Source organism: Strongylocentrotus purpuratus, unplaced genomic scaffold, assembly GCF_000002235.5.
Source record: "Strongylocentrotus purpuratus isolate Spur 01 unplaced genomic scaffold, Spur_5.0 spur5_contig_858, whole genome shotgun sequence".
Classification (NCBI taxonomy): Eukaryota; Metazoa; Echinodermata; class Echinoidea; order Camarodonta; family Strongylocentrotidae; genus Strongylocentrotus; species Strongylocentrotus purpuratus.
Window position 1 is genome coordinate 2,155,842 of NW_022145566.1, and position 10,137 is coordinate 2,165,978.

The 10,137-nt window shown below is 36.7% G+C and overlaps 1 long non-coding RNA gene across 1 annotated transcript; it reads right to left on the minus strand.

The window, feature by feature from the left end:
• Positions 1 to 2,080: 2,080 nt before the first annotated feature.
• Positions 2,081 to 5,104, minus strand: LOC592604. Its single transcript, XR_004066380.1, has 2 exons — positions 4,936 to 5,104; positions 2,081 to 2,111 (listed from the first exon to the last, which is right to left on the minus strand). It is a non-coding gene; the product is annotated as an uncharacterized LOC592604 (long non-coding RNA).
• Positions 5,105 to 10,137: the final 5,033 nt, after the last annotated feature.

Consider the following 10,137-nt stretch of genomic DNA (forward strand, 5'->3'; position numbering starts at 1 on the left):
TATTTAGGAGGATGAGCAGTATTCAATCCGATGTACATGTATTACTATTTGCAGACATCTCTCAAATCAATCTTTCACAACAAATGAAAATCAGTAAATGTTAAGTTACCAACGAACTATTTCAGTGCTTTTACACTTTGTACCTGCTTGGCATACAAGAATCCTCCACATCAAAAATACTAAGTTAGTAAGACATAATCAACCTCAGGATGTCTGCAAATAATTGTACATAAATAATACATGTATGAACTACAGCTTGGCTTTTCCATTGCAGAACAAAAAAGGACATGCAAAAAATCATAAACTTTAAACTTAGGAACTTTATTTATTTATATAATATAACAGGGTTGGAATAATAATTACATGCTTACGGTACTGAATAAAGAAAGAAGAAAATGAGGATCCAGGTTTGTCTGTAGTGCATTGCTGCAAAAATGGAATTTATCGAACGATAGAATAAAAATCAAGTAAAACATTCTTGACAGGATTATTCTTTTATTTTGTGTGGTTGTTTTCAATAACCCTAAAACTACACTATCAACATCTCATCATGATCTTGCTTGCTGTAATGTACATATTCAATTAATTAATTTCACTCAATACAAGTTCATATTTAACATATCACAATACATCTGTGGGAATGTAATCTTTCCCCTAAAACAGAACTGAAAATGTCATTTTGGGAAGTGGGTTGTGTCATCTCTCCATTCCAGAAACATGTAAATTGGCAATTTGATGTTTAATTCTGGATGACTTCAAACTGGTGCGATAGACACCCCATAAGGCTTGTCTCTGCAGATAGTCTTTGTATTAGATTTGAGCAAAAGCAAAGTTCATGCAGTGCTTTGACAAGGGAGAATGGGTGACTGGTTTTGATGATATTCTTGGTTGATTCTTTGAAGATAAAAGAGGGATCCAAGTTTCCAGCATGGCATGCAGTGTGTGTGTGAGAGAGTCCCCATATCCCTAGAAAAGATCACGCACTAAGAGCCCCTGTAATATGAAAAACAAAAGACGCAATATTGTTTAGATATATTGAAAGGCAAGTTACAATTTATTGCAATAAGAAAAGAAAAAAATAGAAAAAAGGCAGTTATATTTTGTATCATTTACATTAATAATTGCTTGTATATCATTTAACTCTATCATGAATGTAAAGGCGTTAATATCTGAAGTTTTCTTTTCCTGTTATGTATATTTTCTCTCTGGAGAATCACTTGGCATAAACTTGGCATATTGGCTAGACAAGCTGTTTATAAAAAAATTAAAATAAGGAAATTGCTGTCTCTATCTGTTACCAAATCTGTAGAAATGGATGTTTAATATGATAGGTATAAACACCTTTTTTTTTAATGTTATAAATGTGACCACCATATTTGTACTCTTCTCTGCATAAAGTCTCAAAATACTGATTTTAAAAAATAATAATAAAATTAACAATGCAAATAGTATTACTTACACAATGATGTTGTTGATTGGAATGTGGATAAGCTTGACAAAGAATCCAATGAAACCCATGATGCAGAATCCAATTGCTGTGGCCATTGCAATTTTCTGGAACTCTGTACAGGAAAGGAAAGATAATATGTAAGTGTGTAGTAATGATGATTTCTTTGGAGTAATTTATTTGAGGTGTAGCACTGACCACTTGCATTGCAGATCATGCATAAATAATTTGAACTAATAATATATCTGTCTCCAAACAATCCAGACACTTCAGAACAATTTTTGAGAAAAAATAAGGGAAAGGTCTCAAGTCAATTTCTATTTCTGATAAGTGGATTGTTAAGTGAGAGAAAAATACTAAGAACCTTCCATTTAAAGTTAAAACATGAAGAACAAAATAACAAAAATGGGGAAAAACAATTTTTTAAACCATTAAACAATAAATGAAGGAATCCTTAAACTCTATGTAAAGGGGGAGTGAAACGGCTGAAAATAAAGTTCATTTCCTACTATGTATATGATAGGTGGCAAGTAATATTTACCTTTCCTATCTGGCTTTGTGCATCTTTTGACAAGCCTGATGGAGTCCTTGGCGAACTGCTTGGCAGGTTCAATCGTTTGCTGAATTTGATCCATATTTGTAAGGTGATGTGTTTGATAGAAACCTGTAAAATAGAGGGAAGAAATAGGCAGGGTAAGTAGGGCAATAAACATCCATTAGTCCCTCTATAAGAGTAATGTATACATTCAATTATCATGCCCCTGACGTTTTCAATATTGCTTTAGAACTTGTTCCTCTACATTGACACTGTTACAGCATGGCACATTGCTAATTTCCAAATAATGACCTAAATCTGTAATACATCAAAGTAACAATAAAACTGACTGCTCAGGTATTATTGCCTTTTATATACCTCACTTAAGTAATCCAGCAATCTGATTGGTCGAAATTGCATTCATAAACTTTAACTGTTCCCGAAAATTCTCGGTAACCATGGTTAAAAAAACAGTTCAAAATCCCAATAACCATGGTTATTGGGAAAATAGGTCAGTCTCCATGGTTACCCCATAGGTTTACATGTTAAAAAATGGTCTGAACGATCGAGGATACCATACGTGTGCGAAGAATTGGTCGGTAATTTCGATACAATTGAATCTCGATCGATCTTAACGACAATTTTATCTTGCATTGTTGACATGAAGACGAAAATAAACTTCAAAAAAAAAAAAAACAACATCTGCCGATAGATCTTGATCTAAGTTCGTGCCAATATGCATTGCAAAAGTAAAAGAAGGGCCCGTTTAATGGAGCAGCGGCGAAGCATCGACCACGCGAAGCCGTTTTTTAATTCATTTTAATGTATATATTAAAGAAAACTACTGTACATGGTGACAGTGCGCGCTGGCCGAGCGGTTTGAGGCGCTGACTGTAGTTACATCACCTTTTGTAAGCAAGAGTTCGAATCCCAGCTTCGACAAAAGTTTTTTTTTTTTTTTTTTTTTGGCATATAAAAGTATTAATGACTGCTTTAATATTTGAGAAATAGTTGTTTTTATACGCTCTCGGGAAGGTTACAATTGGGCTATTCCCCTCGGCACGCCTCGGGGAATAGCACAATTCTAACCTTCCCTTGAGCGTATAAAAACAACTATTTCTCTCAAAGCAGTCATTAATACTATAATAGGGTGTCTGAACGATTTTTCAATTTTCAATTTGGGATCGTTTTTCACCATTTTTGTTTGATATTTGAATTAAAAATGTAATCAGAATAATACATTTCAAATTTCAAGTCTCGCCGATGTTTCTATCAAAAGATACAGCCCCTTCAAAATGCTGAAATATTCATAGCATTTTGCTCAGAATCGACGAAAAAGACGTACACGCAGAGTTATGTTGTTTTGCTAAATTTAGCCAAACAGCTGTATCGCGCGATATGCAAGCGTATGCATATCGTACGCAAGTTTGCTCAGCCAATGCGCGACTTGCAAGCTTGAGCCACGCTGTCTCCGCGATATGTGCCATTGACTAGTATGGGTGGCCGTTCCCGCTATAGAACCCGGAAGTGAATACACGTTGTAGTCAATGGCAATATCGCGGAGACAATCTCCGCGATATTGCCATTGACTACAACGTGTATTCACTTCCGGGTTCTATGGCGAGAATCGGCCACCCATACTTTCATTCACTATAAGCGCACATGTTACGATGTAACCATGGTTTGGACTGAGCGGAGCTCACGCCTCCCTAATTAGCTGATTCCAAAAATGTGGGAAGGGTATTTTCAAACTGTTATAACAAATGATCCCTTGGGGCTAGCGAAAAAAAAAGCATCTGGATATTATCCTTACGTCTAGCCCTGCTTAAGCCGCGGGGGCGCAGCTCAGGAAAGTGGCAAATTTTGGAGCTAGGATGCAAACAACATTTCAATCGCTGTTTTGACCAAGATATTTTTAGAATTCTGGGGGTGGCCCCCTATGGGGAATATGGAGAAAAACCTGCTCTTTCATATGACACCTCATTTATTGAGTTTCACCTTCAGGATCATTTGTTATAAAGGTTTGAATTTCAAATTTTTTCATAAAATCATTGACCAATTTTGGATGGTCGCGCAATGCACGTAGACCACATAGGGAAGCGTACAATCTCTATGGGAAGGGTTTTAGCACACAACATTGGGTGCGCGATCAGACACCCTAACTATAATGTATTCTGCTCAGCAAATTGTCAGTGATTTTGTATTAGGGATTTCCTTTTGCACTTTAATTCCTGTAATTAAATGCATACTGTAAAACCAGAAAATGTGCATGTAATTAGGATTCATGAAAGTTTGATACCGAGAATTAATTGAAATTACAACTGAGAACTGACACAACACTGAATTTTTGCAATTTGGGAAAGTTTCTTGCAATGAAAAATGGCCATTGTTAACAAATCTGAAATATTTAATTTTTAACCATTCTTGGGTTTAATTATTATCTGACTTTTGAGCTCTAGAACGTGGCTTTCATATTTTACACAAAATAAAGAAAAACATTTTGGGGAAGAAAAAAAAAAAACCAAACCAAACTGTGTTATGTTAGCAAAATAAAAGCCACTTCACTTGGAGTGTTGTACTTGGTCCTGGAGTCGGACTCAGGAAATGACATAAAATGCTACATCTTGGTTAGAAAGAAAATCAAAGGAAATCACTCATTAAGAGACATGAAGTGCTAATGTGTGGAGTGAATGGTGGTTCCTACATGTATTTCACAACATTGTCAGTGTTTAATACTGGGACTTGCGCTTGCGCCTGATATTCCAGATGTTTCCAATTTTAGGTTACATCAGCATCAGCGTACGGGACTAAAAGCGACACAGAAAACTGAGCGAGTGATTTCTTTAGCAGTTTGAGACGCGGTCTTATGTACACACATGCAATTAACAACATTCAATATTGTTTCAAAGAAATAAAAATATTATGAACAACATCAACAAGCATTCAAATTTACCTATACAAGTCAAGAACCGTCAAGTAACTGAAGGAAATGCCAAATTGGACAGCAATCGGCGACACCAACAAGCAAAGAGAGAGAGAGAGAGTACGGAAGTGATACGTTGCACTAATAATACATTGCATGATGGGATAGTTTGTCAACGTTTTCCGTCCGTATGTTTATGCAGATCTATAAGAGGGCGACATGGGAAGGGGGGGGGGGATGCATCAAGGGGATTCGATCATTATTTGAATAGTGGAGGGGAAGGTGCATAGCCATAGGGTAGGACATAGGCCATAGGGTTAGGGTATAGGTAGCAAGAGGAGACGATCCGCCTGCGTTATCTGCACAGTTTATTAAATCACAATCCAAGTTTCACTGGCCCCTATTAGGCTGTTTAAAGATGTGAGCAGCAGCCACCCCCCCCCCGAATAGTTTCAACTGTAGAAATAAAATAAAAAAATCATCGGAAGCCGTAGTTTAGCTTCATCCTCAACTAATAAAGCTCAAGATGTTATAAATAGAATGTGAAATAGACTGACATTTAAAAAAAATATTTAAAAAAAAATTATAAATTTAATTATGTTATCACACGGGCTAAAAAATATAATCAAGAGCCCTATACAGATAATTTTCGGGGATTAAAAATAGCGAAAAATTGTTAATCAGGGAGTGATTAAATGGCCAGTGGGCTTTGTAAAATTTGTAATTTGTAATGACCTTGCTCTGAGAGCCTTTTGGTCAACAAAGCGAAGGAAGGTAAATGAGTTTTAAAAAAAAAAGGACTGGAACTGCATGCAGGCACGTAGCCACCGGGGGGGGGGGGGGGGGGGGGCAAAAAAATGTCCAGGATCGGTTGAACTTTTTTAAACCCCTTTTTCAGTTACCTTGATCGATTACATATTATGTGCCCCCCCCCCCCCCCAAGCATCAAACTCTGACTACGTGCCTGACTACATGTACAATAAAACAGAGCAAGGAGCACTCCTCCCTATGTATAACTGCAAGCCTTAACGAGGCACTCTATGGATCAATAAGAATCAATAATCAATAATCAATAAGACACAATGGACCCGATGTGTGGAACTCCTTGCTTATAACATTTAAATTATGTACAACACTTGTTTCCTTTAAAGTGAAGATGAAAGAATATTTATTGATAAGGTATGAAAATTAGATTCTGGTCATAATATACTACATGTACTTGTTTTAATATAAATATTCATTGTTTATTTGTATATAAAAAGGAAATTATTTGATAGATTGAGAAGCTCGCGCAGTACACTTCACTTTGCACAGCACTCTCTTCATCCGCTCTCAGTTCTTCCTGTCTCCTCTCCTCCTTTTGTAAGGCCGGTATCATTTCAAGCTCTGCTTACGATATCGGTCTTCTACATTCTCCCCCTTTTCTTTCTTTACAAATACGATTAATTGTACTAATGATTATTTATATTTATTTATTTGTGAATTACTACTTGTATTACTTATCATTATATTGCTAAAATGTATTCATTGTTATTTTTGTTATTGTTTATGGAAAATGCAGAAATAAAACTTGAAACTGAAACTGAATAAAGATTCTTTTGAAGAGTTCGGGTTACCAACACGGAAATAAGAGGGCATTATGTCTACTCCCTTTATGCATCCACTTGATCAATCCACTCCCTCGCACTCTATAGCCCATCCTTATCTCTGCATGGAATATTTTAATCATAAATAGGAGCTGGAAAAGGGAACATTTCTTCTGTTACTCACAATGTTTAGATCTCTTATACCTTTTTAAAGTTTCCTAATGTATGTCATCAAAATATAGGCCTAGCCTACTCTATGTCAAATGCACGTTGTAAAAATGAATACAATTAACTTTCCCCGAGACAGAGATGAAGGAGAGACTCGAGGAGAGAGAGAGAGAGAGAGAGAGACGGGGGTGGGGAGAGAGAGAGAGAGAGAGAGAGAGAGTTCTATATGTATATTTAAAAAATGTAAAATTGGCTTTAAAAACCGACTCGAAGATAATTCTTCTTGAACATTCTTTCTTCTTCTTTTTTGTTATTGTCATGGAACAATCTCCCCAATTTTGTACAAACTGCTGATTCTCTAATGACTTTCAAAAAACACCTCAAAACACACTTGTTTAACTAATGCCCGCTTACCAGCACTTGTTCTTGCTCTTCTATTACCTGTCTTACCCTTTATTTTGTTCATTCCTATATTGTTGCATACATGTCTCATTCTATACCTTCTATTTTGTTGTTATCAATAAGAAAGCATCTTTCTATTTTGTTAATTGTTCATTGTATTATCAGCGCTCAAAATACACGGGGGCGGTGGGCGATTCGCCCCCGTGAGCTACAAAATCGCCCCCGTCAGGTTGCTCACGGGGGCGATTGCAAAATTAAAAATCGCCCCGGTGGAATTATAAAATAAAGATAATCTTTTCTGTTATAACTTTTACACAATATTGAGTTTCAATTTTCAAACCTTAAACCAATGAAATGGAACTAAGATTAGCGTGCAAGATTTCTCGTTTTATGAGTAGGCCTATTATTACCGATTCAGCTCGCAGTGCAGTGCCGCCGTCAGCAGTGGTTATAGGCCTACTGCGCCGTTAGTAGCGGGACGTGTGCACGCTGCCGCGCCATGTCTGCTGGAGCTGGAGGCGATCGGGCAAGGGCAGAAACATGGTCATGGCCTGGAGAAGTTTTTCGTTGTCAGCAAATAATGAACCTCGACAAGTAAATCAATGTTAGGGACTTTTAGATTTGCACGATGAGAACGTGGACTGCAACGTGTGACCTCCTTTTTAAGGCACTGCCAGTGCTTAAAAGGACGTCACATGTGATTGCCAGTGCCTTAAAAGGACGTAAAACGTCCACGTCCCCTAACAAAATTGAGGGGAGGACGTGTCCCCCCCGCCCCCCCCCCCCCCGGGATCGCCGCCCCTGCGTGGAATGATATGGTAACATGGGCAGATCTACGCGGGGGGGGGGGGGGGGGTAGGGGTTTAACCCCCTCCTCCCACCCCCCCGGCCCCCTTGGGCTGCCAAGTGAAAATGTGATATTAAAGCGGGGGGGGGGGGGAGAGGGGGATTCTGGAGAGGAGGACTACTAATCTATTTTATTTTTTTCAGGGGGCGGGGGGAAGTGAAGCGCCGTTTGAGCATGACTTTCTTTTTAACTCTTACTTTCACCTATCTCAGATAACCCTAAGTTTTTGGTTGCTGCTTTATATGTAGTTGATAATGCATGATTAAAATAAATAAAGAGAGAGAGAGAGAGAGAGAGAGAACCACCATCATTTTGCAATGGTTCAGGGTTCGTGTAATGTAAATTTGAAACCATTTCTTAGCGTCTCAACCCTAAAAAAATAGCAAAACTATTTTTGAGGAAAAGCATTATACTAAATTAAATAAAGAATAATAGCTTCATATTGGATCATACTAATACTGACACGGGCTAAAGACAATGTGGTATTTGTATAGAGGTATTCCAAAATGACATTCTGATAATCAACATTTGTTCTGGTATCATACGCATAATACAACTGATCTTTATGATTTTTTAACGTGACATAGCTTCTTCTCCCTCTGCAAACAAAACAGAAAACAAGGTTATTTAATAAAAGGACCATGCGACAAATAATCATTGTGATTCAAATTGATGCAAGCATTTTTTTTGAATAAGCAATGCTTTTCACCAGAATCTTCTTTGTAAAAAAACGACTTTTACAAATCTCAGCCATGCAATTCTACCACTGTGATGTAAGATCACTTTGAGATTAGGAGAAGTGTATTATGTAATGGGTATTTTAAATTGAATGAAACGTCTCAACTCAATAAGCATGGCTGAGATTTGTAAAAGTTGTTTTTACAAAGAAGATTCGGGTGAATAGCAGTGCTTATTCAAACAAATATTCGCATCAATTTGAATCACAATTATTATTTGTCGCTTAATCCCTTTTAATGACCATGTTTTCTTTTACGTTTGCAAGGGGAGAAGAAGATATGTCACGTTAAAGACATCATAAAGATCAATGTTGTATGCGTATATATTATATACACAGGCCAGTAACAGCTATGTAGCTTGTAAATTTGTAAGAGGGAAATTGCTGATTGAAATGATAATGCTGAAATAGCAAATAATTGAGGAGCATCATAGGTACCAATTCAATGGATATTTGTATAAAAAAGAGCCCCCGTCAGTAATAAAAGAGCCCCCGTGAGAAGGCTCACGGGGGCTCTTTTTTCGGGGGAAGAGCCCCCGTGGACAAAAAATTAATTTGAGCCCTGATTGTATATGTTAATTAAGCGCTTTGTATCTACTTGTAGAAAAGGCGCTATACAAATGTTCATTATTATTATTATTAAAGGTAATGTGATCAGAAAATGCTGTTTGAAAAAAAAAAGACGCCATGGCAGCTCGGAAGGAAATTATACATCTACTGCATTTCGCAAGAAAAGATTGATGTAAATATTATGATGTTTCCTTGGTAATCTACCACCCTCATGCCGTAATGGGGTGATTTGGTAGAATAGGGACATTACGGAGAGGTGAGTTTTACTTATTTTCTCCCGGAAATATGATGCAAGCCCCATTCATTAGCCTCCAGTATTCATGATTGATATACTGCATCATTACGTTGGACGAAATGCAATGTCAAAAACACACTTTTCAAGTATTGTTCCTATACCCAGTTTAACGCGGTACCAAAATTATTTCCCGTAGCAAATTGCCGAACATATTCATTTCCGCTGTGCTGATCATCCCCGGGTAGATTGGAAATTCATTATCTCTAGTCTATTTTGACATTTTTGTCCATAAATATCGCAAACTAGATGAGTAAGATACAATAAGTTTGAAGAACCCCTGCCAAAAAATATAATGAAAACTTAAAATATATATGAAGAAATACAAAAAAAAACTTTTTCTTACTTCTAAATTTTGTTTGAATGAAACAATCCCCATCATTATATTTGTTAAATAATATTGTCAAAAATCTAGTTCTGTTACTGAATTTCATAATTCGTTTATGTCTGCGACACCTTATGTATACTATAACACTTTAAAAAGTCTTTCCTAATTTATTGGTTAAGACAACTATCGAATAACAATAAAATCAAATTAGAATGGAAGACAAATATTGAAGAAAAAAAATAGATAAAATGTAATCAAAAGATAAATCACTGATTGAAAAGCAGCATTATAAGATGGATACAT